Source organism: Bombus affinis, chromosome 8 (genome assembly GCF_024516045.1).
Source record: "Bombus affinis isolate iyBomAffi1 chromosome 8, iyBomAffi1.2, whole genome shotgun sequence".
In the NCBI taxonomy this organism is placed as follows: Eukaryota; Metazoa; Arthropoda; class Insecta; order Hymenoptera; family Apidae; genus Bombus; species Bombus affinis.
Window position 1 is genome coordinate 15,110,107 of NC_066351.1, and position 21,816 is coordinate 15,131,922.

General features: G+C 43.9%; 1 protein-coding gene across 1 annotated transcript in view; it reads left to right on the top strand.

Annotated features, from left to right (window-relative positions):
* LOC126919699 (B-cell receptor CD22) overlaps positions 1–21,816 on the top strand; it is a 309,936-nt gene that overhangs the window by 3,516 nt on the left and 284,604 nt on the right. The window lies entirely within an intron of this gene.

Genomic DNA, 21,816 nt, shown 5'->3' on the forward strand with positions numbered 1-21,816 from the left:
AAAAGACGAACTTGATAACAGGCTCTGGCACGGCAAAAGGCGAGGACTATCGGTTGACCATGGAGCCGACTTTATCTCGCCGCGTATTTTCAATGATAATACCGTTTATTGTTATAAAAACCATGCGTAACGCTTTCTTCGCTTTCAGACTAAACATCGTACCGACACGCTCCAAGCATTCGAGAAACTTTATTTTCTATGTAAGCTTCCTCTTGCCGAACTTGGAATCTCTTTTCAATCGGAACATCGATTGTTTCGCATAATATCTTGACTTCCCGGCCAAGCGTAAACACGCGACGATCGTCCACGTTTAACGATACCCAAAATGAAACTTCCAATTTCCTTCTATTTTTTCTTTTTATACGATATTCCAGCAAAACACGTTTAATCGCGTCTAGAATATCAGCGGAACTTTTTCCCTCGTTGATCCCGATCGTTCCGAAACGACTTTTAAAGCGACAATAAAAACGCGCCCGCTCTGTTTATGATACTACTTGATCGTAGAAAATATAGGCTTCTAGAAAAATAGTAAAAGATATCGCGGCAAGGTAGAAGGATAAGGGTGGAAACGAACGCGAAAGAATAAGATGGTGGGAGAATGCGAGGACGTAACGAGACACAACGAAACGAAACGTGATGAAATGGCCTGTTTAGCTGGGATATACGCGACGCATCGTGAAAAGGCAGGAACGATACAACGGAATATAACCCCCTTCTCTTGTGCTGGCTTGTCGTATCCAGCCTGCACGAGGCTGGTGGACCGACAAGGGTAGAAGAGAGTGAGTGAGAGAGAGAGAGAGAGAGAGTAAGAGCAAAGAGGGCGTGAACGGGGTGCGGTGGTTTGGCTCAAAGGACGTTGAAGCCAGAATGGGATGCGGACGTTGTCACGGTGGGTGTGAGATGGCTGATATTCTCTTGTTTTCCTTTTCTCTTTCCTTCCCCCTCTTCGTTTTTCCTCCTTTTTTTTTTGTCAAGGAGAATTCTCTCTCTATCTTTTTTTCGTCTTCGCTTTAGTTTTTTTCGTCCGGTTCCACCGTGTAGACGACTAATGTTCCCTCAGCGCACTTGTCCTTGTTCATTTCGTCGACGTGGCGGACAGTCGGAGTAAACGCAGACGAATAGTATTATAATTATTCCCATGGTAGCGCGTCGCCTTTGTAGCTTTTATCGCGAGTTCGCTATAATTTCAATATCGATGCAGTTATTCCCTACAATATTTCTAATTTATAGTATAGAAGAGCATCGTTTGGAACGATATCTTTCCTGTTTCCTGTCTGTTGATTCGTTATAAAAATTAATATTCATAATAATAAGTTCAACGTACAATTTATACCTGTCTTTTATATCTTACGCTTTTTCCTCTTTCGTTGCTCGAGCTTTACGAGGAAAATACGCGTGTCTTACGAGTCTGATCGTCTGTTTACACGTAGAAATATACTCGGAAAGATACCAGCCAACCGACAATTAAATTTCATTGTAAATAGAACGTTTCCCGGTATTATCAACGTGCGTCGAGTTTCTAGTTTTACGAACGTGTTCGTATCGTCTAAAACATCGATTCCGTTCTCTCCTTCGTTTCGTCTTTTGTTCATCCTATTTACAACACCGCACTTTTGAGGAGACGCAAACGTTAAATGATGTCACAGTTATTTTCATAAAACGGGATGGCCACATTTGCATCATTTTCTAGCGTGTTCTGTATTATTATTTCCAATGTCGCCCGACCACGGTGTGCTTCTGCGTTCTTGAAAAATGTTTGTGGACAGTTTCTTTTCACATCAGTCCTTTGCATTCTGCCTGAGCAACGCATCTCTTTCTCGTTCTTTTCTTGTTTCCCAACTTCCCCTCTAGAATTTTCTCTATCCTCCTCCAGGAGCGTAATAACTATTCTTATTTGCCGGCGAATCCTGTTTGTTCTCTTTCTTCCTTTCTCTTCGTTCTTCTTTCTGCTGGCGTTCTTCCGCGCATATTCTCAGGATGTTGAATGGGTTTCTGAAGGGCACTCGAGTCCACGTTCGTCTAACTTTTTGGGTCAGTTTCGGCTATCACCATTTGCTACAACAGATGCTTCAATAAAAGTTCTCAAGCCCCTTTTCTCGGTGTCGTTACCTGAACGCACCTGCGATCCCGTACTTCTTTTTTCTTTTTCCTCCGATCCATTGACTTTCCATGAGATTGATGATGCTTTACCTGGCGACTTTGTTCTGTAGTCCTCCTCTCTCTCTCTCTCTCTCTCTCCTTCTCTGTCCCTGTCCGCCCGGAGAAAATCGCTCCTTTTATTCGTGGAAATTCAGGAACGAAACGGAAGTAACGAGAGGTAAAACAGTTTTTCGAGCGAGCATTCGAGTAGGGAAAAATGAATCCGTTGGAAAACAATAACGATAACGGTACCGAGAGGCCCGCGTGTACCGATAATACATCACATCGGTCGCCCGATGAAAAATGGCTTCACGTAGAAACAATTTCCTGTAAAATATTATGGATCTAATAAACTCGAAGCTTTGTCCTCTCAATTTATCGGGGCTCCATCCGAGCTCGGACTGGTTCGATGGCGCGCGCGAGCAAACATTTTACACCGCTCTTGCGACGGATACAACGGCAGATTAATCAAATTGTGAACCTTTTTTTCCTCTCCTTGTTTCTTTCGCGAATGTAACGACCGAATCGGGTCCTGCGGTTGTCAGCCGCCGTCGAATTACGAAATTATCGACCGGCACATTTTGCCTTGCTCCCGTGTCTGGCTTGTTTCGTTTTATTGGCGTTTGCTCGTTTCAGCGTGAACACCGATATTACGCATTAGAGATTACGTGCTGCCATGCCTGCGAACTGGACTGTCGGCGCGTTCGTTTCGCAAAACCATCGGGCTGCATTCAATCGATACAACTGCGCTTCCATGGAATTATGAGCATTGCCCTGGCATCGGGCTTTTATTTGTTTTCAAGATTTATTTCGAAAATCCCGTCGCTTCGAGTGCATTATACGTACACGCGACGGCATTATGTTGCATCAATCGTATCGCCTGTTTCGCGCGGGTATCGCCCATTGTCAACGGAACTTCCGACTTCGTAGATGTATCACGCGCCTCCAGCATTCGGGTTTAATGAGATTCGACTAACGCGAAGAAATGCGACGAATCGATCGTTCGGATCAAACGAGGAGAAACGCGCGCTCTCGAATGTTGACAAATCTTTCTACGCGTTTATTAACACGATCTTCTCGCACGATAATTTATCAGCTAATAACATTAATAAATTCACCACTTACAGATTGTAGTTTATCGACTTTTTCTTTTTTTTTCATTCGTCTTACAATTTTGCATGGAATACGATAATCGGACGATTTAGATTACATTTCGTTTGGTTTATTGCTAATCTTGTCGGAAGAGAATCTACTGGCATCGGCAGGTAATTTCTGATTTGTAACTTGTACAATTTTTTTGTTCTCATCCCGTTAGTTCAGTCGCGCCAAAGGATTCAGTTCCACTCGCTTCTCTTTGTTTTCGTTTTCGTCTCGACGATTTCGTGTCGCTTTAATGGAAGAGAGCGATTTAATTATCCGGACGCGTGTAACATTTGTAAGATCCATAAGTTAAATCCTGTCGACCTCGTAGCGCACTGATGCAGGCGAATGGAAAACAAAAAAGCTAATGCTTGTCATCCCGTTGAGATAATTAATATCCATTTGAGCCAATAAGCTGCAAGTCACTGCTGCAAGCTGCAAGTATGTAGGAACGCTCGATTCATCTTTCGCTTCTTCGTCCGGGCATTTCCACGTTGCAATCTCTGTTGCGTGTAATTCACGCTTATACAGAATTTTCGTCTACGCAATCATTATGTAGACGCAATAAAGTACATTGAATGCTTTTCACGAAATTAATTACAATAGCTGAGTTAACGATGGAAACTCGCAGTACCGTGAAACGTATTGTGTCACGATGCACGATGAAGCCAAACGTGCTTAATTAGCATCTAGATTACGCATGTCGGTGCGTCAAACATTTTATTTTACAGAATAATGACAGTTCTTCTAATTAATATATCTCTCGTCTATTTATCTTCACAAGAATAAAGCATATTTCGGGCTACAACTATGGCAAGGTTGGAATTGGACAGAGTATTATCCCTCGCGTACCATTGAAATTCGCAGCGATAAATTTGATAAATTACGTCTTGTGCTCTCTATACGTTCGATATTAAATTTCGCTTTGCAATTTCGTAATTACAAACTGTTAGAGCTTTAAAAGTGCGTCTATTGCCCCGGGCAAGTATTCGTGTAAACGCTGCTGAATCATTCGGATGTAAAGGCGTTAAGGGTCAAGAATCGAACTCGCGCACACTTCGAAACACGAGTGTCACGCGTTGAATTTGTCGCTGGGTTCTCGCCACCCATCCTTTTAAATATCTTTGCGTCAGCGTTGGCAACAGTGACATTCCCAGACTGCTTGCCATACCGATAAAAGCAGTGTATCTTGCGGATGCCAGGGAAAAGTGCCTTTAGACAGCCGAGGGTATCTACCTCGAGAAAAAAGTACGATAGGTATTCGGAACAGACGAGTGGATAAAACGCGTATTGCCGAAGATTTATCAATTCGTTTAGCGAATAAACGTTGAATCAGAAATCTTTGATTCGCGTGGAATGCGGAATCCAACGTTCTTACGTCAAGCTTCTGATCAAGGAGAAGGATCAAGGTTTGATGTTGCAGCTTATACCTTCCACGCGATTACCAGCGAATCAGGACGAATGCGAGGAGGAAGCTGCGTCTGTTCTTGATGTTGACGATCCGTTCGATAAGACCAGTTTTAAAGGATTCGTCGACGAGAAGGAGGATTCTGCGGTGACGGTTTCTAATTTTTCCGCTTGTTACCGGATAGCTGTTATCGCGTTATTAATGACGTTTCCCGCCATCTTCGTATCAAACCCTAGTTTGAGCGTAAAGTTACAGCGAACGTCTTCATTGGAAACGACGGCTGATCCGATCATTTATTTTACGGGACGACTCATTTCTCGTACATTACACCTACCAAAGATTTATGTATTTTCGAGGATAGAACTGTGCTATCTGCTTTATGACTCGGCAGATGAGCGAAATGGCTTCCCACCCTCGCGCTACCACCATCCTCATCCTCGTCCTATGTACTCCCAAAGGAGTCCTTTCTGGCAACGACCGCTGTGCCGCTAAAGCATCGACAACTTTTAATGCTCCCTTTTGATTTCCTGTTCTCTCTGTGACGTTCCTTCGCTGTCATCGGCTTCGCGTTTCTTTTTTCCAGCCTGCCTTTTTTAATTGGTTTACATAGTTGATCGTATCCGTGTCTCAACTATAGAGGGAGCATCACGGCAGACGCTAGCAACAAAACGACGTTTAATTTGCCGAGATCTGTTCGCGAACATGGCGAATAATAATGCTTCCGCGTCTGATAGATCGTGTCCGCCGAGTATAGGAATTTTTCACTTCGGTTAAGACACAATTTCAGCGTAACGAACGTGCTATACGTTCGACGAGGAATTGATGGAATACGCTTCTGTCGTCCTAGTTAGTAGGGACGAGGTTTCGTGTTCGGCTCGTCATTTCTGCTGACACTCACAAACCTCGAGCACGGTTCGATTCGAGATGCAGTGATTGATGTAACGATCGTTTTATCTTCGTCTTTTTGTTGACGAACACGCCCGGCATTTCGAGGCTTCGACGAAGGCCAGGGGAAGTGCAGCGGGACTGACAAATCCCCCGGTAACTCTAGTACTAAACAACTAACTAGTAATATAGAGAAAGAGCCCGTTGTACGCGTTACAACGAAATTAAACGATTCGGCCCGCTTCAACGTATGGCTCTCTAGATCGCGATGTTTCACATAAACGGCAAAGATTTCATCGGAATTGACGTTATTTTGTAAAAATACGGGATAAAGATAGCGGCGGTACGAGATAGATTTAGGCAAAAGTACAAGATAAAGATCGATCGCGTAGAATTACCCTGACTAACAACGTTACGCTCGCGGATCCATCGCAAACGTTACGTGTTTGAAATCTACGGCAGAAATGGTTGATATCTGATGAAATAAACGATCGTATCCACGGTAATCCGACGCGTTCATGGAAACCGTGGAATCTTCCAGGGAACGTTTACAAAGGCGCCTCTTAGCGGTAATTTTCGCAGAATACTCGATAAGATCCGACGAGAGCAGGCAGAGGTACGCGCGCTAATAAAATAGCCACTTTTGATCCTTTGATCCGCGATTTCGATGGGTGCGAATTCCGGGCAGTTCTTAAACTGCGCGAAAATTCTTGCGACCGTTCGTTCGTCCCTAGTCTTTTATCTTGAATCTTTCATGAAGATGCAACGGTCCGCGAATGGTCGAACGGATACGTCGATGCGCATCCGGACCGTGATAAGCAAGTTCCTCTGTCATCCATATCGTGTCGGAGCTGCTACGTTCCGGTGCATCAAGATAGGAGTAAATATTGGATCGACGACGATCGTTTCCTTCGATCCTTTCCTCTCTGGGGCTTTACCATTCCCTCCCGTATTATGTACGATGAAACCGCATCGATCGACCTGCGCCACGTTCGAACGTGGGGGCATTATCTGACGGTAATGATGGCGCGTGCATGAATCGATGAAGAGACAAAAGAGGGAGACGAAGAACAGGCAGGAGAACGTAACCGGACAGAAACGGACCATCGCATTATCGTTGCATTCACGCTCGGACAAACCCGTTGAATCGTTATGGATAAGCTATTGATAGAAGAGAAAATGGTTAGTAACGTAGCGGTTCCCCTTCTCGCCTCTCTCTTTCTATCTTTCTTTCTCTGTCTTTGTCAGCACCCTCTCTGTGCCGATCCTAGCCAGCGGAAATTCGTATATTTTGACGTCATCACCACGAACAACCCCGACTGGTCCATTTGTAAAATGCTACGCGCTAGAATATTTCGTCGGGAATGTTTCGGACGAAATCGAATCGGTAACAGCATTGCACCATTCCGTCGAAACGATTTAGCGTAGCCGGTTGAAAAGCTTCAGCCTCGATTTGTTTCGCCCAAGTCAAACACTCTGTTTTCCATTGGAAGGTTTAAAAACCGGCGTAATAAAACTCACGCGCGTTTTCCTTTCTTTCTCTTCCTCCCGTCTCCTCTTTTTAGTTTTGTATTTTCCCGCTGTCTTTTCGCTTCTGTTTCTTCCTTTTCTTTCAGACGCGTCCCTATTAATATTGGGCGATAACATTCGAAATAACGTTCGCGTTATCGAGCGTTACATCGTGTCGATCGTTTCGCATTGCGCGCTACACGATCCCCTGTTAGCGAATATTTAAAGCCGATTTGACGACGACTCGCGTCAGACTTGTCCGTGTCTCCCGCTGCGAGGTTATCGTACGACAGAGACAAAAATACGTGTAGACGTAAAACCTGATTTACGTGCCGCATTTAGCGCAGGAACGCGTCGCGAATAACTTAGGGGAGAACTGTAAAACGACATCCGAAGAAACATTTCGTCGCGCGCGTGTCTTCGACCTCTCTATATCTTTGCGTTCTTTGAGTTCCGAGGCTCGAGATTCGTCGGAGAAGAGCGAGCAGATTGCCTTTTAAAAACGATCGCTCGAGCCGCATCGGGTGTGTCACGGTGCACCGATTGACTGGCTTTCGGGGTCGAGAATACGTCTAATGGACTGTTTCCGGTAATGCGATTGACTTTAATTACGACCCTCGAAGGAAAAAAAAGGAACGACGCGCCTTGGGTAGTGCGGGCTATTAAGTTTAATGGCCGCGCTAGGGAGAGTACAACGAGACATTAAAAATAATTGGTTAGAAAAGCTGTACCGTCTTCATGGAGCTCGACCTATCACCATCAGGATGCGTCAATATGAAACAGGTGGGAATCGTATAGACTCGATGAACAAGCAGCCGGACATCGATCAAGCCGTAGCCTTCTCCACGGTTCAATTACGCGTTTCATTCGTCCTGATCATTTGCGTATTCATTCGCCGATCGAAGATCGTTTTTAATCTGACGCTCCACTCGCCGTTATTCGCCGGACACTCTGTGTACTCGTTATCGCGTTAACTCGTTATTGCGTCGAGCTCGTTGTTCCATCTGATCGTGAATTTTAACACGACCACGGGCGAATCAATTTTGTATGAAAGTGCGCGACCGCGTACGAACGTGTACGCGCACTCGCGCGATCCAGGATATAACTTTCACTCGATGTTCCGCGGCCGAGTATTTTCCTTGAGAGGAAAATAAACGTCGGGTCGCGGCGCATAGCGCGACACAATCGAGCTGCGAAACTGTAACGAATTTCCGGTGAAACGCGACGCATAATGCAGCCGATACGATGACGTTTGCACAATCGTTTAAATAACACCCTCGGCTACATTTAGCGGCTACATACTTGACGATAAATAACATTTGTACTCGCTACCGATTCTCGACGGTCGGCCGTTCACATCGTTTATTTTTGATTAATTGGAAAGCTCGTGTCACCGTCACGTGTTGCCAAACACCCGAGTCGCGATACAATTTGCTCCGACACAGCTTCCGCTTTTTTTTTCCTTCTCTGCATCCACAGTCTCCTCGATTGCTCTCCATCGTATCTCGCATCCGCGTTGCTTCAAAGTACTTTCTAAAACAGACAGATTTCTGCCATATGCCATTTCGTTGCCGACCATTTAATACGATTTTTGTTTTACAATGGATTCTAACCGTACGAGCATCGATTCGTCGATGTTATCTCCGCATGCAGAGAGAAGTACATAACGCGTAATCGTGCAAGCATCTCGCCGTGACCGGTAATGCTCTGCGTGGTTTATTATATTAGACACCAGAGACTGTGAAGAGTCTCGGTTGATTTTAGTTCGAGGAGCCCAGGGGTTTCTGAATCGCAGATGTCCTGAACGTCCAAGGGTCCCAAGGGATCTTGGGGGTGCGCGGAGTGCCGAGATCCTAGTGAGTTACGCGATCTCTGATATCGTCAGATTTGCGAGATGGTCTAGAGCCTCTAAGAGTCTCGGAATTGCAGAAATTCTCTCGAATTCCCTTACTTACGAACCTGTTAGACCTCTCGCATCCCTGTGAGACTTTTAAAAAGTTCAATCTCTCGATGTAGAGAGGTGTTCGATGTAAAATTCTTATTAGCCATGAAAACCTACGTTCTTACGATTTTACGTAGAACCAATATTTCGATATTGTTTCGTATCGTTAATAGAAGAATCAAGCTTTTCTACTGCTTTAACGTTTCTCATTTTTCGAGCCAATACACGGTACCTATGTTAACAATATCGAAACAGCTTTGACGTTCTTTACCTTATATCTCGAATCAGCTACTTAATGGCAAAACAATAAATAACGTTTCTCTAACATGGAACAGTTTTACCGGAGATGGAAAGCTTTCACCGACGTTTAGATCGGTACTCGCGTTCTTTAATTAGAATACGAACTACCTATAAATTCGGCATCGCCGTCGAAAAGGGGAACAGGGAACAATTTCACCCCAAATTACTCGTACGCGCGAGTGGATAGTCGCATTGGGAAAGGAATTTATTGGATTGCGGAAAACGGTCGATTCGTTCGTTTCGTCGCGAGAAGGTCTACAAAAGGGACAGACAGCCGGTACGATAGGGTTAGCGTTTGCCAGTTAAAGGTATTTATCCTAATTGTAATTGCAGACTTACGGTTCGTTCACTTTCTCTCTCTCCTTCTTCCTGTTACTTTATAGATCTCTCCATCTACCTCTCGTATTTCCCTTTTCCGCTTGCAATCGCGGAACTGTTCTGTCGATTCTATCTCGTAAGGGAACCGATAGGGAAATAATGAAAGTTTAAGCATTCGGGAAGTTTCAGACGCGGATGGATCGTCCGTTGAAGACGTACTCGCGAGCGTAGCACCTCGAACGACAGATTCCATCGCGTTAGAAATAATTGCGTTATCATCGGTAAAAAGTTAATGGATATTCACGATGAAGAGGTTTGTTTCGCGTGATCCGCGAGTATGGTATGAAAGAGACGCACGCTGACATAGTAACGGCATTTTGTAGTCTACTTCGTCTACTTCGTCGTAGTCGCTCGTCGTAGTTGGTGTTGTGTTCGCGTCGCGTCGCCCGCGTAACCATGTCGCCAAACCGACTAATTTGCATTTAGAAAATGCCTGTCTCTCCCCTCGACATCCAACTACTAACGCTAATCTGATTTCTTCCCGTAAGCAGCAGTTTTTAACTGACGCTCGTCACGCCGTTGCCGCGTCCGTGGGAGCTTTCCGTTTCATCCGATTTCACGTCACGGGGACACGTTTGCAATTACACGGTTCGTTTATACGACGATCGTATCGCGTTAAACGCGACCGCCTTATACCGCAAGTTCCGCGCCACGCTTTTCAGTGTCACCCTGTGCGTATCCCGTTTCCGTTCCCTTCGACCGCGTACGAATTACTAGTCACGTAAATCCATCCACCTACGAGTTTCGCCTCCAGTGGATGGTAATCGCAGACCAAAACCCGAACGTTTCGTAACGGTGATAAATCGAGGGACGAGTATATCGTTGCGTGTCATTAATATGAATCGAATCGCAATCCCTTCGGCGTGAAAATTAATATCATCTTTGAAGATGGATAACTCGATTCATCGTAAATTCAAATTACCGACACGTTATACCGGCAGGGACTTTAACTGCCGCCACACCGGAAACCTGTTAATGCCGTCATTTTCATAATCGCCAAACGATAGCCGTAATCTTCCTTATTCATTCGTTTCTTCGCTTGGAATACATCGACGAAAGGACGAGAGAACGAATAAATGAATAAATGGAGAGCGTGACGCGGCTGAGACGAACGTAATGTTTCGTTCTGAAATCGGTCTCTGAGATAGCGGTTCGAATCAAGAAATTAATCAGAGCGGCGCGCTGTGTAGCGGCCGACGAGAGGAAGAAGTTGTGCCGCGCGAACAACAGCGTGCGGACGGACGAAGACGAGAATCGAGTCGTTTTGCATGTTCTTGTTATGCGCGTGCTGTATGAGTTATGGGAACTCTGTAGCGCCATTTCTGCTGCTAATGCAATTTTAATGTATGCTTCCGAATTAACGTTGGGGCAAGTAATGAAACTTGCCGACGTGTTTGAATATTTTTGTTTGAACGCGTCGTTGTTTATCGCGCGTTAGGAATTTCGAATTTTTCCTATTTGTACATTTTCTTCGAACAACATTTTCCTTCGTTTCACATCCGACAATTTGCTATTCCGCATCCACGGCCGGATTACAATTGTTTCGTTAACCGTTGGTGGAAATCGAGTTGCGGCGCAAGCCGAAGCAAAATAGTTTTCCGTTTTAATTGATTTACCATTTTAAAACACTTTTGCGTGTCGAAGTAAGCGCACAATGCACGATTCGAGTTTCGTCTCGCAGGTATATATGTTTATTCGTTTAAGCAAAAGTTTGAAATTAATTCGTTGCGCGTTCATAGACCTGTACACGCCGTGTACCGTGTAAGTACTTGCAGCATACGTAACTTGGGTAGAAGTCGCAAATGAGGATACGTTTTTATCCGTGAAAATATTAATTAGAAACGTTTGTAAAGCCTGCGGCGAAATAGCTTATAGTTTTCGTCTATGCGCGTACTTCTTCGCCATTTTTGTTTCGCTGGTTTTAGAAATTGTCCCAGTAATTTGCAGGAGAGCAGAACAAACAAGTGGAAACTTTTCGTTTTGCGGACGCAACGGCGGGCAATATTGTCCCACGGAAATAGAGAATTCTCTCGTCGACCAAGTGATTTGTCGTAATTACGGATTTTCGCTTCCCCCTTTTTCCCAGCTTTTCGTTTCTTCGTTTTCTCTTGCCCTCCTTTTTCCCCCATAATACGGTCTCAACGCCCGGATGTAACTCGGGGTTAAAGAAAAAGCAATAAAACCGTCCCGATAACGGACTTATCGAAAAATAATAAGACATTCTCCGTAGGTTGGCCCCTCCGTTTGCCGATCGCACAGGACGTGCCCCGCGAACTAGTACGGGCCAGAAGCTCTATCCACTCTTTCGCACAATCATCGTGTTTAGTCTCTCGTATTACATCGTAAAACGCATAATTAGCCAAGCAACGTGCGCATATAGTGGATATTGTGAATTCGATATCACTGATATTGATTAAACAGTAATGTTACTTTAATATCAATTTGATATTATCCGGGCTTTCGATATTAATTTATTTTCACGTTACTTTGGATAATGCAGCTGATTCGACCTTTTCTACCAATGAAAATTAAAATGCATTCGCAAAGAAATTATTGCTCAGTGTTTTTACACGAACAACGATCGTCGAATCGTTTATCCAATTTGTTAACGATACCTGAACCGTAAGATTATTTTTACGCGATTCGAACAGGATGCGATTCTTCGTTCGCGAAACGCGACAATCTCGTTAATTTTCTACTATATGTGCACCGTATATATCTGAATGCAACGAACGCTGTTCGTTCGGTTATCGCATCGCAAAGACGCGACGATGAATTTTTTAAAAGACTAGCTACGCTTTGCCAGCGCCACGGTGGTTGCCTCTCTTATTTTCTCTCTGGAAAAGTCAACGCGCGTTACCTTACGGAAGATTCGATTCGAGTGTTATTAAAGCATTTCCAGCATCGCATTCGTGAAAGAATTACGAGGCACGGTAATAAGGACCGGCAGACTTCTAGGCCATGGTAATAACGTGCAAGAATTCTGTCTCGTGTCTTTCCTTCCGCTAGTGGTACTTAATTGGACTCGTTTCCGTCTTCTCAGAAATTAATTGAAATTTTCCCTGATACTTTCGTTCTGTGCTCCAACACGACGGAATACAAAAATCCGATGAAAAGTCCAACGGAATAATTCAGGAATTACGACCTTTCCGTTCTTTATCTTCCTATCAAATAAAATCGTTTGCTGTACAAGCGGACGCGGATATTAGATCTCCATCTAAACGTTTTGCTCGGCTGTCGTCGTTATTTTCCCATGAAAACACATATCCTTCAGCCATGAAAGTTTGTATCCGTCAAGCAATCGATATATTCGACTTTCTATAACGCGAGTTCGCGTTAATCAAATAGCGTGGCAAATAGAACGAAAGTTAAACGTAAGTACATAGAATTGTCGAAGTAGTTACGTAACACTCCGGTGACTTTTGAAATTCTGTTTGTTCGGAATAAGCGGCAGGAAAATTTGATTTGTACAAGCGGCAGGGCGAGAGGGAGGGAGGGAGGGAGGGGATTGCGAGACGGGACGGAGAATCTACGATAGTTTAGCAGGGTTGATTAGTTCATCAATCAACGACCGAGTGTTTACTCCTTCGGCGTCCGATCAATTACTGACTGATCCACAGCGTCGGGTCGTAGGGGACGAACGTCGCTCAACGTTGTTTCGTGCAACGACGGTGCTTCGTAATTTTGAAGCGTCATGAGGTCATTGATGGATCGTCTTCGCTAACTTTCTTTGTACGCTCCACTTCTGCCTTTCGCCGCTTCTATCTATCTATATCTAGAGTTAATCGTCCAAGTGCATCGCCTTAAGAAATTAGTTTGTCGCGAACATCGCTGGACGACGACGACGACGACGACGACGACGACGACGACGTTCTGTTTCTTTCCAAAGAAGAAGACTCTACTTGTTTTTTCTCTGACGGGGCTAGGTAATGTCGTAGCCGGCAGCGAGTCTCCTCTCGCGAAATTAAATTGGTCATTTGTCATTTGTTCGTCGATCGCGACGGCGTTTATAGGACAGCGAGAGCAAACAAAAGGAAAACGCGTTCCTCGAAGGCATCCAAGTTTTTTCAATTCGCAATTATCCTGACTTTCGATGGAACACGGAAGACAATGGCCGACGTAATTTCGTCGTCCACCGAAATCGGTAAGGGAGCCCGAAGAAATTCTTCCGATGGATAAAAACTCGTAGAAATCAAGGACCGATGATATCCGTTAGACTTGCTCGTCTGCTTGTGTTTTGTATTCTTCGAAGTTCTTTCGCGTTTCCATTATTCTAAGGCCAACGAAAAAGTTTCGACTTGCCGCGGATAGGAGTTTCGCTCGGGAAAACAAGAGGATAGAGAAGAAGCGAAATAAAAGAACAATGTCTTGGTTTAGATTCGTTTCCTTCGAACGGATATTTACTTTTACGAATTAAAATTAGAAATTGCAAAAAATACAGCACAGCGTCTCCACCGTTTCAACCATTTTCTTCAAACTTTTCCTATTTCTACCGCCTCGTTTTTTATAACCGTGCACCGGGACGAAATTTATATCAAAATTATTCCGGCTAATATCGAGATGACGAATTCCATGGCGTTAAACTCGCACGATTAATCATCGCGAGACACGTATTTATGCATACAAACGCGTTCAAGCCTTCGCGTTGCGGCGGCTCTAATTCGAAGTAATTAATTCTTCCGTTCCAAAAATTGTTTCACTTGGCCCGTGAATATACGAATACGTGGGAGATTTCCGTTATCTGGAGTGGCCGTTTCCCTCGACGCTTTATCTACGTTCGAGAGATCCCGAGAGCGCGTCTCGTTTCTCGTTTCTCTCCCGTTGATGCTATTTTAACCCCGAGAACTTGGTATTTTCTCCTTCGTACGTAACTCCGATTCGGCAACCACAGGAAGGAAGAATCACGATTTGTATCTGTGGGCAAGCAATGGCATCGCGATTGGTCGATCATGGTATCTCCATGACCGCCGAATAAATCTGTTTCGGAGTTCGAGTACCGATATACTCGTCGAATTTCATCCGAAGGGTCGAACGTCTGTGTCGTCGTCGTATCACGTAAATTTCTATACTTCTATCCCGCGAGTAATCAAAATATACCCGAATTTTTATATCAGTTTTAAGACGTCCTATCGTATTCGTTTCTTTCGTCGTTCTTTCATCGACACGATCTTTTTCTCGCACGATCGTTCGTGTTACGTTCTAAAGTCTGAATTACATATATGGCGACGCTTCTCCGGCGAACGCGGTTCATTCTTTTCACGGTAATTGCACTTGTCGTGGAACTTCTTCCCTCGAGATTATATTTTTATGCAGCTTGGTTAAAATTTTGACACGTCCCGTGGCATTTGTTTCCTTCGCCGTTGAAATGAAGCTGCCGAGAAACGTGCGGCCGCTACGTGTCTACGAGTAGAACATGCGCACGATTACCTCGCACAACATACCAAATAGGATGGTACCTAGGACGAAGATTTGGAAAAACTAGTCGAGCGGAGAAAACGTTTGTCGATACTTTTATCTTTATTCAGGTACAGTAATGTGCAAAAATCTTGACGGTCCGCGTCGCTATTTTTATCATGAAAACTAAACATATTTCTAGGAAATATCTCTAGGTACTGTTACGTGGAATATTTAGATACAACCTTCGTGCTATTTCTTGGTTTACAAACTTTTTAAAAATGCTGCAGCAAATAGAGCCCTGCTCCAAATTTGATAAAACACGCACGCCACCATTCTGAATAAACTAGCAGAGAAGACAGTAAAAAATGGGCGTCAATTTTTTCTGAAATATTGAAAACTGAATTTATTACATCATTATTCAACAGCGACGTTGAGAGAAATATTACTTGAAATATTAATTCGAATAAATAATCGAACGTGTTTCGAGATGATTAATTTTCGCTCTAAATGTTTCTCCAGAAGAAATAACGACAAAGTTTAAGCAATATCAAGTATCCATAAGAATATCATAAAGGAAATATTTTCGCTCGATACATAAACGATCCAAAATCTAAGACTTTTGTACGTTACAGTACTTTATAAACCGCGCGATATTTTCGTTCGAGAATCTATCGAAGTATTAGCGTCGGCAAATTACATACTTTGAATTTTAAATTAATAAGTATGTTGTCGGTTGTGAACGCTTGGAAGGGAAAATATTCGGAATAGTGGCGAGTGGTAATGCAATTTAGAGACGGCACACAGTGACTTCTCGTGTTCGCGGTGAAACTTACTGCGATTTGATGCAAATCGAATCTTCCAAACCTCTCTCCTGTGTCTTCCAAATATCGCGCCTCTCTCACATAATAATTGTGCTCTTCGATCGCAAATTCCGCCGGGGCAATTGCACGAATAAACATTCTCCTTGAAATAATCAAGCAGATAGAATTACTAAATTGCGGCGGGGCTTGGTTCGGAGCGGACGAATCTACATAAACGAAACTGTTTTAAGTTGTTTTATCGAGTGTCGCTGAAATTTCACGAAAAGCAATTCAAAGGGAGATTTTATGTACGACCATTTGCGCAATTTGTAAAACGTTATTTTAGCCAGAAAATAATCCGATATCGATACCTTTTTTTTCAACAAATAGTTTAGATTTCACGACGAATAAATTTACGTTGTTTAAATCACGTTTGCTGATATTTTATCGCGTTAAAGAGTTCGTATTAGAGGGAACTTTGTCACGACGCTCTATAACTGTGTGTCTATCGCGTACTAAAATTTTATTCATTCGCGTAATTGAGTGCGCGATTTTGCTTGCAGAAGCACAGATGAATAATTATTAAATAGAAGTCGCTGTACCGTAATAATATTTTGAATACATTCCAGTGCTGAAATAATTTCGACCGTAATACGTTCTTTTACGAAGCGGCACGGCCAGTATTAATCGTCCGATTGTTTGAATTATCCACGCAATTTATTTCCCGCGTGCCCACACCCATTACGTACGTGTGTTTAATTTCAACACATTTCACGTTGTCGCGGAGCTTTTCACATTCAACCGTGAATTCTAACGCGCGTGCCTAAATTTCCGATACAATTCGATCGTCTTGATTGGAACGCTAATTAAATTGCGCTCTGTTCGATTCTATCAAGACTTTTCTACTCTTTACTCAGCGGTTACAACCCTTTAACGAATAAAAGTTAATTTTTTAACGTCCGTTCACGGTCGCTCGTATTCGTGCGCGGTGAATACCACCGAGATACACGTTAATTGAACGTGAAATTCGCAAGAACGTTCGAACCGTGAATGAGCTTATCGAACGAAGATGTATCGCGTCTGAACGACCATCGTATGAATATTCGACGCGCACGTGGAAATATCCGAAGAGGCTAGACATGCTCAGTTAGACGCACGTCCGTTGTGGAACAAATGGCGAATGATATCTCGGTGTTCTATCGTCTCCTCCTTCTTCTTATTTTCAAAATACTTTATTTTGCGCAGCAGATTGTACCTATAGAAATAAATCCGCCCAGTTGAGCAGATAGTTGCTGCGATAACTCACGGCATCCTCCGCCCTGCCTCGGTAGTCGATCCCACACGAAGCCGCGCGCGAATCCGCACCAACCCGCACCCTCTGTTGTCGACCCCTTCGCCGCCGATCTACCCCCGTCGAATCCCCGCCAATCCCTTCGTCCAGCGAGTGCCAGTGCCACCACCGAGCTTATTCTCTACAGTTCAAACTCCTCTTCTATCCTCGGCCGTAGATGTCCGACCTTTCCAACCGTCGAACCAACCAACATACCATACCCTTCTGCTCTCTCTCTCTCTCTCTTTTTTCTCCACCCTTCTACTATTCTTCGCCTGTACGCGTTCACTTTTCTTGTTGCCCTCGCTATTTGCCAATATTTCTCTACTTTCTACTCCCCTTGCTCGACTCACCTCGATAGTACAGACAGATTTGTAAAATTGCTGATATTTTTCCTGGCGTTGCGTCCGAGATCGCGGCACCCTTTTGTTCCCTATACTCTTCGCATTTATTCGCGACGTCGCGTCGGGGAAAAATATCAAGCTCGATGTGTCAATCGTTCATGGAGGCGTTCCGTCTACTCTACAAAAGGTCTGTTCGCCGATTTATGGATTTGTAGAGCGCGCAGCGATCATCCGGTTCATCCACGTCATCATGAACGTCTAGCTGTCTTACGCTCAGCAGTTTGCTGGTCGCGTGATGCGACCGTAATGCACGACACATAGGACTTGCTCTCGACGGCAGCACGAGGCTGAGAGGCCGTCGTGTTGCTGCTTTCGGATATTCGATTCACTTTGACCGAGCGCGTCGTTGTCCCTCGAGGATACTTTCACATAGTACGCGAATTTAAGATCTCTCGCTTGCAAGGGTCTGCGTACTTTCGACGAAATGCGTTCTCGAGACTCGATGGCAGGGGTGGCGCAGACTGAAACAAGATAGAGAGTGGTGAGTGGCAGGTGGACGAGAATTCTCGGCCACGCGTTGTTTCCAATTCCAGATCTTTCGGCGTGTTCCACGAAAATCGAGTTAACATTCTAATGACATGGAAGCCGTGACATTCATTTGCCGAGCAATTTGAAGCGGCGAAGAAAGCCTCGAACGTCGGGCACGTATTTCTCAAATTCCCTGGATTATATGGGAGGGGGATGTGCGTTTTGGTTTTCTTGCATGAAAAGCGCTTGGGGCCAAGATAGTATAGAGAACCTGAGGGGTTCTTCTCGTGCTCGTAGACGCGTAGAGTGTCGAAGGCTGCTCTAGTACGATGAAAGTAGAGGGAGGTGGAACGAATGCAGAGAACTTTGAGAGGGTGAGAAGGAGATGATAGCAAACAGATATATATACATATATATATATATATATATATATACACATATATAGGTAGGCAGGTAGATAGATAGCTAGATAGCTAGATAGCTGGATAGATAGATAGATAGATAGATAGATAGATAGATAGATAGATAGATAGATAGATAGATAGAAAGAGAGAGAGAGAGAGAGAGAGAGAAAGAAAGAGAGAGAGAGAGCAGTAGGGGAAGAGCGAGATGAATCTAAATTCAAATGAGAAGCGACGTACCAACATGCCAAAGCCAATCTCAGCCGATGTTATAGCCTTCCTTACCATCCTTCTCAGGGCCTGGTGACTCAGTGTGCTCTCGCTGCTACGTTCGACTCGGTATCAAGGTAGCGGTACGTCAACGTCAGAACATCCGGACAGGACTAACAGTCCTGATCCTCTTCCTGAGATCATAAGGACCACCATACCGAGCTGTCTAAAGCTTGGATGGAGATATTTGAATTCGCAGAGGTTGCATTCAATTGGACTGGGTGTCACACACATACACACACGCACGCACGCACACACACACGCACAGAGAGTATATTGTATCGATGATTAAGGTGGGGACTGGTTAACGCTTTCACTTCTCCTTTGATAGTGTCTGGTATGGTCGTAGGTTGCATCACGGTGCCGGATTTGAGTAAATATTAAATCGGGTGAAGATAGGAGGTCAATGTTTACGAAATCTCGTACAAAATGCATTAATCGAAATAGCGAAACATCGTTTCAAGGAATATGAGATACAGCGTGTTTCGCGAATAACAGCACGACATCTTTCATTTAAATGAAACAGTCTTACTTGATGCTTTTTTGTGTATCAACTTCTAAACGTTTATTACCATCTATGAAGAATGATATCGGCTAAACCTCGTCGCCTGTAAATGCTGCACGAGTATGAATGCATTCAACGACGGTCAGATGTACTCTATGGGTAATTTGTGCGATTTCTCCATGATAAATATGCTCGAGCTGTTTGATCGTTGTTAATGTAGCAAATCTCTTCAGTAGCTTCGAAGAGTCAGACGTAATTAAATCACGCGAACAAGGTAGTTAATCGATATCGTTAAATTTCGACACGATGTGGCGAGGAAACGTTTCGCGCACGGTCTGTACCGATCCGTTCTGGCGAAATAATTTAACAATCATAACACGTTGTTGCGGCGTTAAATGTTTCACATTTGCTAGGTAAAATACACGTTGCATTCGTGCATGCTATAATATTGTTTTCGATAGGTCGATAAGTTCGAAGAGAAAATCTCTCGACTTTAACCGGAACGCGAGCTGTCTTTTATTCGCTGCTCTTTTACTTCTCTTATACGGACTTACATGGAAACGTATCGCGGGCTACTGCCCGTGTTTACGAAATATCTACATATAACGTTTGAATGGAATTTTCTGACTCGAAGGCGGCCACAGTTTATTTAGGAAGAGTAAAAACGCAGGTTAAACTTGATCCGCCTCGGTTCGCGTTTCGTATTTCATGTGTAGCGCGACGGGTTAGAGAGCTGAAGGGTTAACTGGAAAAATCTGTCAAGGGTATAATGCGCTGCACGCGTCGCAGAGATTTTTTTTCCACTCGCACGAAGGAAAACGTGGAAATTCTTTTGAAGGAAAGATAGCTGGGTGGCTGCAGTTTCCCGCCAACACGGAACGGCTGTTATTCCCAGGTTCGTCCTCTTTAACGAAATCTGTACTTAAGTTTTCATCAAGCTGTGCATATTCTTTTCTAAACACGGAGCAAACTGCAAGGCGACATTGCGCGACAAAGTCTTCTCGTACTTGGCTCGCTTGGTTTTATAGTTGCGAACAGAACGAATTTTTCACAAATACGATTCGTATTTCGAATTAATTAAAGTCAAAATTTTACCGAGAAAGATTTATCGTATCACGTTTTATAGATACACGGAGAAGGACCAGAATCTTCCTCTCTTGTACTGTCTTTAGACCGTCGTCTTTAATGGGTTACACCAATTATCTATTCGATAGCTTTGTGTACTCTGTCTTTGCTCTATTGTTGAACTTCAACCGAAGCACTTGGAAGTTGGAATAGACTCACGCTATATAGTTTATGATTTTGTTTCAATGGCTTTAACGTCAACAGAAGTAGAGCGTTCGATCGAACGATACGTGTTCTTCGGTCATCTTTTTGACAGCCGATTGCCTGACAAACGACTATTAGCTATTCAATTTAATTAAAGATCAATTCGATACAGCAATCAACTTCGATGTTCCATTTCGTCGAATGAATTCGCTTCGCTGCGCAACGGGCATATAAAATCTTTTTTGGAGTTTCAGGCTTCTTGATATTTCAAATATAGGACAACAAGCTTACATCGTTAATGAGGAATGTCATGGATCGATCGATCCATGAAACATAGATTTTCCACTCCTTTTCTGCATGACCGGTCGCGATGTACGCCACATGCAAGCTTGAAACGCGCATAGAACTGGAAACGGTAATTTCCTCTTTCGTTTTACGCTTGAACATTTCCCAGCTATGACAGCGCTTTAAATCGATCGACGATTCATGCGTACTCTCGCGTCGGAGTACGACCCAATCGCTCGTTCGTGATTTCGTATCTTCTGGGAAAAAAAAGCGGAACAAAAAATAAAATAAAATGCAGGCGTCCATTAAGCCCGATGCAAGTGAAAATAATTCACTGGACGTTCTGTTTTTTTCTCTCCCATGCTATTTTTTCCCCCTTTTTTACACAACCGCTCGCCCGGCTGTCCAGATATTTGTCAATGACACACTTTCTGTCGTCCCTTATTGATAAACTTTCGCTGCCCTCGCGCAATTTATTACAACGGAATTCTGCGTCGTTTCCTCCCACTGACAAAACCTGGCTTAATCGGATGCTCGAAACTTTAGATTAAATTCGCTCGTGGCGCGGACGGGTCGGCATAAATATCGAATACATAATTCCTTCCGATTTATTGTTCGGTTAATTACACGGAAGAGATTCTTGGGTCGACCGTAGCCCATGTACTTCGATACGTTCTCAATTAACTCGTGAAACCAGGGAAAGGTTAATCCCTGGAGTAACGGCCACGATGAATGATCGAACGAGTCATTCGACTAAAATACCCCTTTATCGAATCCTTCCTTTCGTGCTCTTTCATATATTCAACTCGTTCTTCCGCTATTTGATTTACACTTCCGGCTTAAAATCTTCGAGTCACTAATCTCCCGATATCAACGTATCTCGGCAACAATCGACCATTTCTCGCGATGTTTGCTTTATCCGGCAACTATACGTTACCTAATTCAGTGACGTACGTTAATGTCCCGGAACGAGCATCTCCTCCAGG